Source organism: Procambarus clarkii, chromosome 52, assembly GCF_040958095.1.
Source record: "Procambarus clarkii isolate CNS0578487 chromosome 52, FALCON_Pclarkii_2.0, whole genome shotgun sequence".
NCBI classification, from domain to species: domain Eukaryota; kingdom Metazoa; phylum Arthropoda; class Malacostraca; order Decapoda; family Cambaridae; genus Procambarus; species Procambarus clarkii.
Window position 1 is genome coordinate 4,467,941 of NC_091201.1, and position 11,587 is coordinate 4,479,527.

The window sequence follows — 11,587 nt, forward strand, 5'->3', positions numbered from 1 at the left end:
CTTCATGCAGGTCGGCGTTCAATCCCCGACCGTCCACAAGTGATTGGGGCACCATTCCTTCCCCCCCGTCCCATCCCAAATCCTTATCCTGACCCCTTCCCAGTGCTATTTAGTCGTAATGGCTTGGCGCTTTCCCCTGATAGTTATATTCAGTTCACCTACCTTCAAGCACTAGGACATTGTGGTCAGTTTCTATTGAGAGTCAATATAGAGTTATACTCACCAAGGCAAATGATGCACCAAACATTCCGGCATTTTATAATCACTCGCTAATTCTCTATTTCGAGTTTCCGCTCATATCAACGATACTGAGGCCTCTCTAGTTGAGTTTTCTAAAAAGCGTGTCGGACCAACCAGGCTGTGGTGGGTATGTGGGCCTGCGGGCCGCTCCAAGCAACAGCCTGGTGGACCAACCGGGCTGTGGTGGGTATGTGGGCCTGCGGGCCGCTCCAAGCAACAGCCTGGTGGACCAACCGGGCTGTGGTGGGTATGTGGGCCTGCGGGCCGCTCCAAGCAACAGCCTGGTGGACCAACCGGGCTGTGGTGGGTATGTGGGCCTGCGGGCCGCTCCAAGCAACAGCCTGGTGGACCAACCGGGCTGTGGTGGGTATGTGGGCCTGCGGGCCGCTCCAAGCAACAGCCTGGTGGACCAACCGGGCTGTGGTGGGTATGTGGGCCTGCGGGCCGCTCCAAGCAACAGCCTGGTGGACCAACCGGGCTGTGGTGGGTATGTGGGCCTGCGGGCCGCTCCAAGCAACAGCCTGGTGGACCAACCGGGCTGTGGTGGGTATGTGGGCCTGCGGGCCGCTCCAAGCAACAGCCTGGTGGACCAACCGGGCTGTGGTGGGTATGTGGGCCTGCGGGCCGCTCCAAGCAACAGCCTGGTGGACCAACCGGGCTGTGGTGGGTATGTGGGCCTGCGGGCCGCTCCAAGCAACAGCCTGGTGGACCAACCGGGCTGTGGTGGGTATGTGGGCCTGCGGGCCGCTCCAAGCAACAGCCTGGTGGACCAACCGGGCTGTGGTGGGTATGTGGGCCTGCGGGCCGCTCCAAGCAACAGCCTGGTGGACCAACCGGGCTGTGGTGGGTATGTGGGCCTGCGGGCCGCTCCAAGCAACAGCCTGGTGGACCCACCGGGCTGTGGTGGGTATGTGGGCCTGCGGGCCGCTCCAAGCAACAGCCTGGTGGACCCACCGGGCTGTGGTGGGTATGTGGGCCTGCGGGCCGCTCCAAGCAACAGCCTGGTGGACCAACCGGGCTGTGGTGGGTATGTGGGCCTGCGGGCCGCTCCAAGCAACAGCCTGGTGGACCAACCGGGCAGTGGTGGGTATGTGGGCCTGCGGGCCGCTCCAAGCAACAGCCTGGTGGACCAACCGGGCTGTGGTGGGTATGTGGGCCTGCGGGCCGCTCCAAGCAACAGCCTGGTGGACCAACCGGGCTGTGGTGGGTATGTGGGCCTGCGGGCCGCTCCAAGCAACAGCCTGGTGGACCAACCGGGCTGTGGTGGGTATGTGGGCCTGCGGGCCGCTCCAAGCAACAGCCTGGTGGACCAACCGGGCTGTGGTGGGTATGTGGGCCTGCGGGCCGCTCCAAGCAACAACCTGTTGGACCAACCGGGCTGTGGTGGGTATGTGGGCCGCTCCAAGCAACAGCCTGGTGGACCAACCGGGCTGTGGTGGGTATGTGGGCCGCTCCAAGCAACAGCCTGGTGGACCAAACTCTCACAAGTCAAGCCTGGCCTCGGGCTGGAGCTTGGGGAGTAGAAGAACTCCCAGAACCCTATCAACCAGGTATCAACCAGGAGTCCACCCTCCACCCCACCCCCCTCACTACCTCTACTCATTCCCTCATGTTTTGTGTCTATTCAAACCTCATTGTGCCTTTCCTGGTAGACTATCCTGGTCGACTATCTTGGTCGACTATCCTGGTCGACTATCCTGGTCGACTCAGGGGTCTTGTACCCACCTTGTGGCTTGGGTTGCTCACCAGGAAAGCCAGTGGTGGCGCCATTCAAGATACGTTCCCTCTTCAAGTTCTGTTTTCATTTTCGTTACATCTTTGTATCTACCACCATCAACCACCACCATCAACCACCACCATCAACCACCACCATCAACCACCACCATCAACCAGCACCATCAACCAGCACCACCAACCAGCACCATCATCAACCCGTCTCTCACCATCACCTGGCCATCTGAGGCAGCGCCACACATACATCAGAGGCTCGCCCACCTCTACACGACCTGCTGGGGGGTTTTATGAGTGTGTTGTGATGGCTGGTCCCCAGGAAGCACCTCATAACATGAGGGGCTGCCAGTGTGTACACCTCCCACCCACCCCCCTCAAACCATCCTCATAAAGTGGCAGGAATCTCAACAATTCCAGCTGCCCTCATACACCACCTCACCATCAATCCTCACCTCCCTCACTCACCTGAGTTCCTCACCACTCATTCCTCATACCTAATGAGAGGTGTGGAACACTGATGAGGAAAAACACTCCTTCCCTCCCTCCACTCCCTCTCTACCTCTCACTCCCTCACACTCTGAGGGAGGACAGAATTCCTCACAATTCCAGGTAGTGTCCTCACAAGACAAGGGCGTGTCCCCACTCCCACAGCTGGTGGCCCAAGATGAGACGCCCCACTCCCACAGCTGGTGGCCCAAGATGAGACGCCCCACTCCCACAGCTGGTGGCCCAAGATGAGACGCCCCACTCCCACAGCTGGTGGCCCAAGATGAGACGCCCCACTCCCACAGCTGGTGGCCCAAGATGAGACGCCCCGCTCCCACAGCTGGTGGCCCAAGATGAGACGCCCCACTCCCACAGCTGGTGGCCCAAGATGATACGCCCCACTCCCACAGCTGGTGGCCCAAGATGAGACGCCCCACTCCCGCAGCTGGTGGCCCAAGATGAGACGCCCCCACTCCCACAGCTGGTGGCCCAAGATGAGACGCCCCACTCCCACAGCTGGTGGCCCAAGATGAGACGCCCCACTCCCACAGCTGGTGGCCCAAGATGAGACGCCCCACTCCCACAGCTGGTGGCCCAAGATGAGACGCCCCACTCCCACAGCTGGTGGCCCAAGATGAGACGCCCCACTCCCACAGCTGGTGGCCCAAGATGAGACGCCCCACTCCCACAGCTGGTGGCCCAAGATGAGACGCCCCACTCCCACAGCTGGTGGCCCAAGATGAGGCGCCCCACTCCCACAGCTGGTGGCCCAAGATGAGACGCCCCACTCCCACAGCTGGTGACCCAAGATGAGACGCCCCACTCCCACACCTGGTGGCCCAAGATGAGACGCCCCACTCCCACAGCTGGTGGCCCAAGATGAGACGCCCCACTCCCACACCTGGTGGTCCAAGATGAGACGCCCCACTCCCACAGCTGGTGGCCCAAGATGAGACGCCCCACTCCCACAGCTGGTGGCCCAAGATGAGACGCCCCACTCCCACAGCTGGTGGCCCAAGATGAGACGCCCCACTCCCACAGCTGGTGGCCCAAGATGAGACGCCCCACTCCCACAGCTGGTGGCCCAAGATGAGACGCCCCACTCCCACAGCTGGTGGCCCAAGATGAGACGCCCCACTCCCACAGCTGGTGGCCCAAGATGAGACGCCCCACTCCCACAGCTGGTGGCCCAAGATGAGACGCCCCACTCCCACAGCTGGTGGCCCAAGATGAGACGCCCCACTCCCACAGCTGGTGACCCAAGTTGAGACGCCCCACTCCCACAGCTGGTGACCCAAGATGAGACGCCCCACTCCCACAGCTGGTGGCCCAAGATGAGACGCCCCACTCCCACAGCTGGTGGCCCAAGATGAGACGCCCCACTCCCACAGTATTCATCTATGGACATCCATATATGGTGAAACACATGTGAAGAACCTCTCACACACTCACAGCTCCCTGACAAGAGGGAGCCAGCTTAGCTTAGCTGCCAACACCCACACATCGTGTCAGCAAGGCGGACAGCCCGCCTGCTATCATAACATGGTGTCAGCAAGGCGGACAGCCCGCCTGCTATCATAACATGTGATTGGGCAAGCTCTAGCTCTTCGTACCCCGCGAAATGCTATTATGGTTCTTCACAGGTGGCAGTGTAACACTGCCATACAAGTATATAACAGTGCCATATAGCAGTGTCATATAACAGTGCCATATAACAGTGCCATATAGCAGTGTCATATAACAGTGCCATATAACAGTGTCATATAACAGTGCCATATAACAGTGCCATATAACAGTGCCATACAGCAGTGCCATATAACAGTGTCATATAACAGTGCCATATAACAGTGCCATATAACAGTGCCATACAGCAGTGCCATATAACAGTGCCATATGACAGTGCCATATAACAGTGCCATATAACAGTGTCATATAACAGTGCCATATAACAGTGCCATATAACAGTGCCATATAACAGTGCCATATAACAGTGCCATATAACAGTGCCATATAACAGTGCCATATAACAGTGCCATATAACAGTGCCATATATGTGCCATATATGTGCCATATAACAGTGCCATATAACAGTGCCATATAACAGTGCCATATATCAGTGCCATATAACAGTGTCATATAACAGTGTCATATAACAGTGCCATATAACAGTGCCATATAACAGTGCCATATATGTGCCATATATGTGCCATATAACAGTGCCATATATCAGTGCCATATATCAGTGCCATATAACAGTGCCATATAACAGTGCCATATATCAGTGTCATATATCAGTGCCATATATCAGTGCCATATAACAGTGTCATATAACAGTGTCATATAACAGTGCCATATAACAGTGCCATATATCAGTGCCATATAATACATTCATAACTGTCGCATGTAAAAAGCGCTATTTTGCCATAACGAGGTCCAACAGAACGCCATCTTACGATAACAAAGGTCACGAGAACACCATTTTGGGATAACGAAGTCCAGGAGAACACCATTTTGTGATAACGAAGTCGAGGAGAACGCCATTTTAAGATAACGAAGTCCACGTAAACGCCATTTTGTGATAACGAAGTCCACGAAAACGCCATTTTAAGATAACGAAGTCGAGAAGAACGCCATTTTGTGATAACGAAGTCGAGAAGAACGCCATTTTAAGATAACGAAGTCCACGAAAACGCCATTTTAAATTAACGAAGTCGAGGAGAACGCCATTTTACGATAACGAGTGTAGGCCTCCCAGGAGGCCTCTCCGGCAGCGTGGTGAGCCTGGCGACAGAGCGACTAACGAGGGAGACTAATCAAGGCTTTCTGATATGCAAATGAGTAAGTCTATTTCATCTAATTTGTTTTCCAGTCGTTAGTGCGTAAGTTTTCCGGCCGGATTACCTGTGTTTACCTGTGTTTTAGCTGTGTTTACCTGTGTTTACCTGTGTTTTAGCTGTGTTTACCTGTGTTTACCTGTGTTTTAGCTGTGTTTACCTGTGTTTACCTGTGTTTTAGCTGTGTTTACCTGTGTTTAGCTGTATTTAGCTGTGTTTAGCTGTATTTAGCTGTATTTAGCTGTGTTTAGCTGTATTTAGCTGTGTTTACCTGTGTTTACCTGTGTTTACCTGTGTTTTATCTGCGTTTACCTGTGTTTACCTGTGTTTACCTGTGTTTTAGCTGTGTTTACCTGTGTTTACCTGTGTTTAGCTGTATTTAGCTGTGTTTAGCTGTATTTAGCTGTGTTTAGCTGTATTTAGCTGTGTTTAGCTGTATTTAGCTGTGTTTAGCTGTATTTAGCTGTGTTTAGGTGTATTTAGCTGTGTTTAGGTGTATTTAGCTGTGTTTAGGTGTATTTAGCTGTGTTTAGCTGTATTTAGCTGTGTTTAGCTGTATTTAGCTGTGTTTAGCTGTATTTTACCTGTGTTTACCTGTGATTAGCTGTGTTTACCTGTGTTTTACCTGTGTTTACCTGTGTTTTACCTGTGTTTACCTGTGTTTACCTGTGTTTTACCTGTGTTTACCTGTGTTTTACCTGTGTTTAGCTGTGTTTTACCTGTGTTTACCTGTGTTTAGCTTTGTTTATCTGTGTTTTAGCTGTATTTACCTGTGTTTACCTGTGTTTTACCTGTGTTTACCTGTGTTTAGCTGTGTTTAGCTGTGTTTACCTGTGTTTACCTGTGTTTTACCTGTGTTTACCTGTGTTTAGCTGTGTTTACCTGTGTTTAGCTTTGTTTATCTGTGTTTTAGCTGTATTTACCTGTGTTTACCTGTGTTTTACCTGTGTTTATCTGCGTTTACCTGTGTTTTACCTGTGTCTACCTGTTATTTAGCTGTGTTTACCTGTGTTTAGCTGTGTTTATCTGTGTTTTAGTTGTATTTACCTGTGTTTACCTGTGTTTTACCTGTGTTTACCTGTGTTTTACCTGTGTTTAGCTGTGTTTTACCTGTGTTTACCTGTGTTTTAGCTGTGTTTACCTGTGTTTAGCTGTGTTTAGCTGTGTTTATCTGTGTTTTAGTTGTATTTACCTGTGTTTATCTGTGTTTACCTGTGTTTAGCTGTATTTACCTGTGTTTAGCTGTGTTTACCTGTGTTTTACCTGTGTTTACCTGTGTTTTAGCTGTGTTTACCTGTGTTTAGCTGTGTTTTACCTGTGTTTACCTGTGTTTAGCTGTGTTTACCTGTGTTTTACCTGTGTTTACCTGTGTTTAGCTGTGTTTTACCTGTGTTTACCTGTGTTTTCCTGTGTTTATCTGCGTTTACCTGTATTTACCTGTGTTTACCTGTGTTTTACCTGTGTCTACCTGTGTTTACCTGTGCAATCTGTCCTCCTACAAAGAACGTCGCTTTTCGATCCTATGCGTTATATAAGGCCAAAAATCGTCGTACTAGAAAACGGCAGCGACTCGCGAAAGTGACGTACTTTCCCGTTTTCTGTTGTGGGTCCTCTGACAGGTTAGGATAAGGGGGCACTGTAGTACGACAGTTTCTTGACGTTGTGGGGACCTTAGGAGACCGGGCTGACCTGTGAGTGACAACTGTGAGGTGATGGTGTCACCTTCCAGCTTTGTCACCATCGACACCACAGTCATCCTTGTCACCACAACTCGATAGGGTGACACATTTAACCCTGTCCTCCCCACCCTTCCCGTCACCCTGACTCGTCTCACCCTCCTCTCACAGGCAATGAATCTTGAGTATCTAAGGCAGAGTTCCTCTCAAGACACCTCCAAAGGATACCTGATCAATCAGGCTGTGGCTCATACGTCAGGCTGCGAGCAGCCGCGTCCAACAGCCTGGTTGATCAGTCCAGCAACCAGGAGGCCTGGTCGACGACCGGGCCGCGGGGTCGCTGAGCCCCGGAATCATCTCAAGGTAACCTCAAGGTAAGACTCCCAAGAATATTTTAACCATAAACACCATCAAAGACACTTTCCTAACCTCTTCATTTCCATACGATTATTGCACAAACGCTTCCATAGGACCTGTTCACTATCATCGCCTTAACAGCACCTTAACATTACAAAGGAATTCAAACAGTAATATTCCATTTAGAAGCAAACAAGGCTGTATGTGGCAGTTTAGAGTGAGGCAAACAATATTGGACGTGGATTTGTAAACAAATACTTGCCAATTTGACCTTTAAATTGACTGCCCTTCAGGGAATTGCTTTGAAAGATATCATTTAGTAAGAGCTTCTATGTCTTTTTTTAATCTATTAGAGAATAATAGATTAAATAGTGTTCAGCGTTACCATATACCATGCTAGACAACGCGCAAACGTTTTCACTAATAGAAAACATCTTTAAGAGAAAACTAGATAGTTTTCTTCAAGGAGTGCCGGACCAACCGGGCTGTGGTGGGTATGTGGGCCTGCGGGCCGCTCCAAGCAACAGCCTGGTGGACCAACCGGGCTGTGGTGGGTATGTGGGCCTGCGGGCCGCTCCAAGCAACAGCCTGGTGGACCAACCGGGCTGTGGTGGGTATGTGGGCCTGCGGGCCGCTCCAAGCAACAGCCTGGTGGACCAACCGGGCTGTGGTGGGTATGTGGGCCTGCGGGCCGCTCCAAGCAACAGCCTGGTGGACCCACCGGGCTGTGGTGGGTATGTGGGCCTGCGGGCCGCTCCCAGCAATAGCCTGGTGGACCAACCGGGCTGTGGTGGGTATGTGGGCCGCTCCAAGCAACAGCCTGGTGGACCAAACTCTCACAAGTCAAGCCTGGCCTCGGGCCGGGCTTGGGGAGTAGAACTACTCCCAGAACCCCATCAACCAGGTATCAACCAGGTATCAACCAGGTGAAATCTTACCTTCGTGGCTACTTTGTGTTGATTCCTGGAGGCCAACGTCCGCGCGGCCCGGTCTCTAGTTGATGATCTGGTCAAGCATTCTGTTAGACGCAGCTGCTCACAGCCAGACCAACGCATCACAGCCTGGCTGATCAAGTTCTCACTTTAAATACCTTGAGGCGTGGGCCTCTTATGGCCATATAATTAAGTAAAACAGCTAGGATATAGTAGTAGATATATAGTATCACTCATGGATAAGGAGTAGAGTAGTAGATATATAGTATCACTCGGGATAAGGAGTAGAGTAGTAGATATATAGTATCACTCGGTATAAGGAGTAGAGTAGTAGATATATAGTATCACTCGGGATAAGGAGTAGAGTAGTAGATATATAGTATCACTCGGGATAAGGAGTAGAGTAGTAGATATATAGTATCACTCGGGATAAGGAGTAGAGTAGTAGATATATAGTATCACTCGGGATAAGGAGTAGAGTAGTAGATATATAGTATCACTCGGGATAAGGAGTAGAGTAGTAGATATATAGTATCACTCGGGATAAGGAGTAGAGTAGTAGATATATAGTATCACTCGGGATAAGGAGTAGAGTAGTAGATATATAGTATCACTCGGGATAAGGAGTAGAGTAGTAGATATATAGTATCACTCGGTATAAGGAGTAGAGTAGTAGATATATAGTATCACTCGGGATAAGGAGTAGAGTAGTAGATATATAGTATCACTCGGGATAAGGAGTAGAGTAGTAGATATATAGTATCACTCATGATAAGGAGTAGAGTAGTAGATATATAGTATCACTCATGATAAGGAGTAGAGTAGTAGATATATAGTATCACTCATGATAAGGAGTAGAGTAGTAGATATATAGTATCACTCATGATAAGGAGTAGAGTAGTAGATATATAGTATCACTCATGATAAGGAGTAGAGTAGTAGATATATAGTATCACTCATGATAAGGAGTAGAGTAGTAGATATATAGTATCACTCATGATAAGGAGTAGAGTAGTAGATATATAGTATCACTCATGATAAGGAGTAGAGTAGTAGATATATAGTATCACTCATGATAAGGAGTAGAGTAGTAGATATATAGTATCACTCATGATAAGGAGTAGAGTAGTAGATATATAGTATCACTCGGGATAAGGAGTAGAGTAGTAGATATATAGTATCACTCGGGATAAGGAGTAGAGTAGTAGATAAATAGTATCACTCGGGACAAGGAGTAGAGTAGTAGATATATAGTATCACTCGGTATAAGGAGTAGAGTAGTAGATATATAGTATCACTCGGGATAAGGAGTAGAGTAGTAGATATATAGTATCACTCGGGATAAGGAGTAGAGTAGTAGATATATAGTATCACTCGGGATAAGGAGTAGAGTAGTAGATATATAGTATCACTCGGGATAAGGAGTAGAGTAGTAGATATATAGTATCACTCGGGATAAGGAGTAGAGTAGTAGATATATAGTATCACTCGGGATAAGGAGTAGAGTAGTAGATATATAGTATCACTCGGGATAAGGAGTAGAGTAGTAGATATATAGTATCACTCGGGATAAGGAGTAGAGTAGTAGATATATAGTATCACTCGGGATAAGGAGTAGAGTAGTAGATATATAGTATCACTCGGGATAAGGAGTAGTAGATATATAGTATCACTCATGATAAGGAGTAGAGTAGTAGATATATAGTATCACTCATGATAAGGAGTAGAGTAGTAGATATATAGTATCACTCGGGATAAGGAGTAGAGTAGTAGATAAATAGAGAGAACAAGATGACGAAGCAGAAGTGAACACTAACAACGAATATATAAGTAGATACAACAGGTAGATACAAGAGGTAGATGCAACATATAGATACAACAGGTAGATTCAACATATAGATACAACAGATACAAAAGGTAGATACAACAAGTAGATACAACAGGTAGATACAACAGATAGATACAACAGATAGATACAACAGGTAGATACAACAGGTAGAACAGATAGATACAACAGGTAGATACAACAGATAGATACAACAGATAGATACAACAGGTAGATACAACAGATAGATACAACAGGTAGATGCAACAGATAGATACAACAGATAGATATAACAGGTAGATACAACAGATAGAGAGGAGATTTAAGTAGTCAGGTAGACAGGTCTTGAATCCTCGCATCGGATTAGGCGAGGGACAAGGCAGAGCCCAATGGTTGAAGCCCGACTCCCTGCCACCACAAACAACCCCCCAAAATTCACACATTCTCCCCCAACCCCAAAATTCACACATTCTCCCCCCCCCCCATCTCTTTCTTGAATGGCTCTCAGCACTAACACCTCCCTCCTCCTCCTCCTCCTCCTCCTCCTTCAAGACCTCTTCCCCCCCCCCCTCGGCAGCAGATTACCCACGCCTCCCTACCCACGCTCACAGCCCTCCACTCACACTCAAAACCCATTTGAACCTTGCCCCCCCTACCACGCAGCCTCGGAGGAACGCCAACATTAGGTCTCATTCTTACTACTTAAGGTGCCTCTCTGTGGCTTCTCTGCCCAACCACTTCAACACCCTATCACACCCCCCACACCCCCTCCCTTACCTCCAATGATCTCCCGTTACCTTAATATCAGCCTAACTGCCTGTGAGCAAGCCAACTGTTGTGGGTGGCACCACAGGGACGGGTCAAGGGCATACAGAACACTCGAGGGAGAGGGGGGAGGGGGGGAGGGGGGGGGAGGATAATACGACTTTTACTATCCCACATATTTACTACACCCCCTCCCCCCCCCCAACCCCCCAAAAAAATAAAGGGGGGCATAAGTCCTATTTTACAGAGGGGGGAAAGTGGTAGTGTGGGTGTTAGTGCTAAAGTGTTGTATGGTGAGAATCTAAAGTTAGAGGCTGTTAACACTTCCCCCCCCCCCTACCCCTCCCTCCCTACCCCTCCCTCCCTCCCTTAACTTAGTTTGGCTCAAGTTTCCTTTCCCATCAAGTTGGGCTCCCTCGGGGAGTGGGATTACTACGTGCTAACTCAAGTTCCTGTTCCATGCCTCTCTCTTCCGTCTCTTTCTGATTCTTTCTGATTCACCAAAAAAAGCGAGTTTGTTATCCTCGAGTGGGGTGTTTTGTGGTGTGAACATCTGGTGTTGTTCTTCTTGTGCTGGGAGTGTGTGAACTGTGAACATCTGTTCTTCTTGTTGTGCTGGGAGTGTGTGAACAGTGAACATCTGTTGTTCTTGTTGTGCTGGGAGTGTGTGAACAGTGAACATCTGTTGTTCTTGTTGTGCTGGGAGTGTGTGAACAGTGAACATGTGTTGTTCTTGTGCTG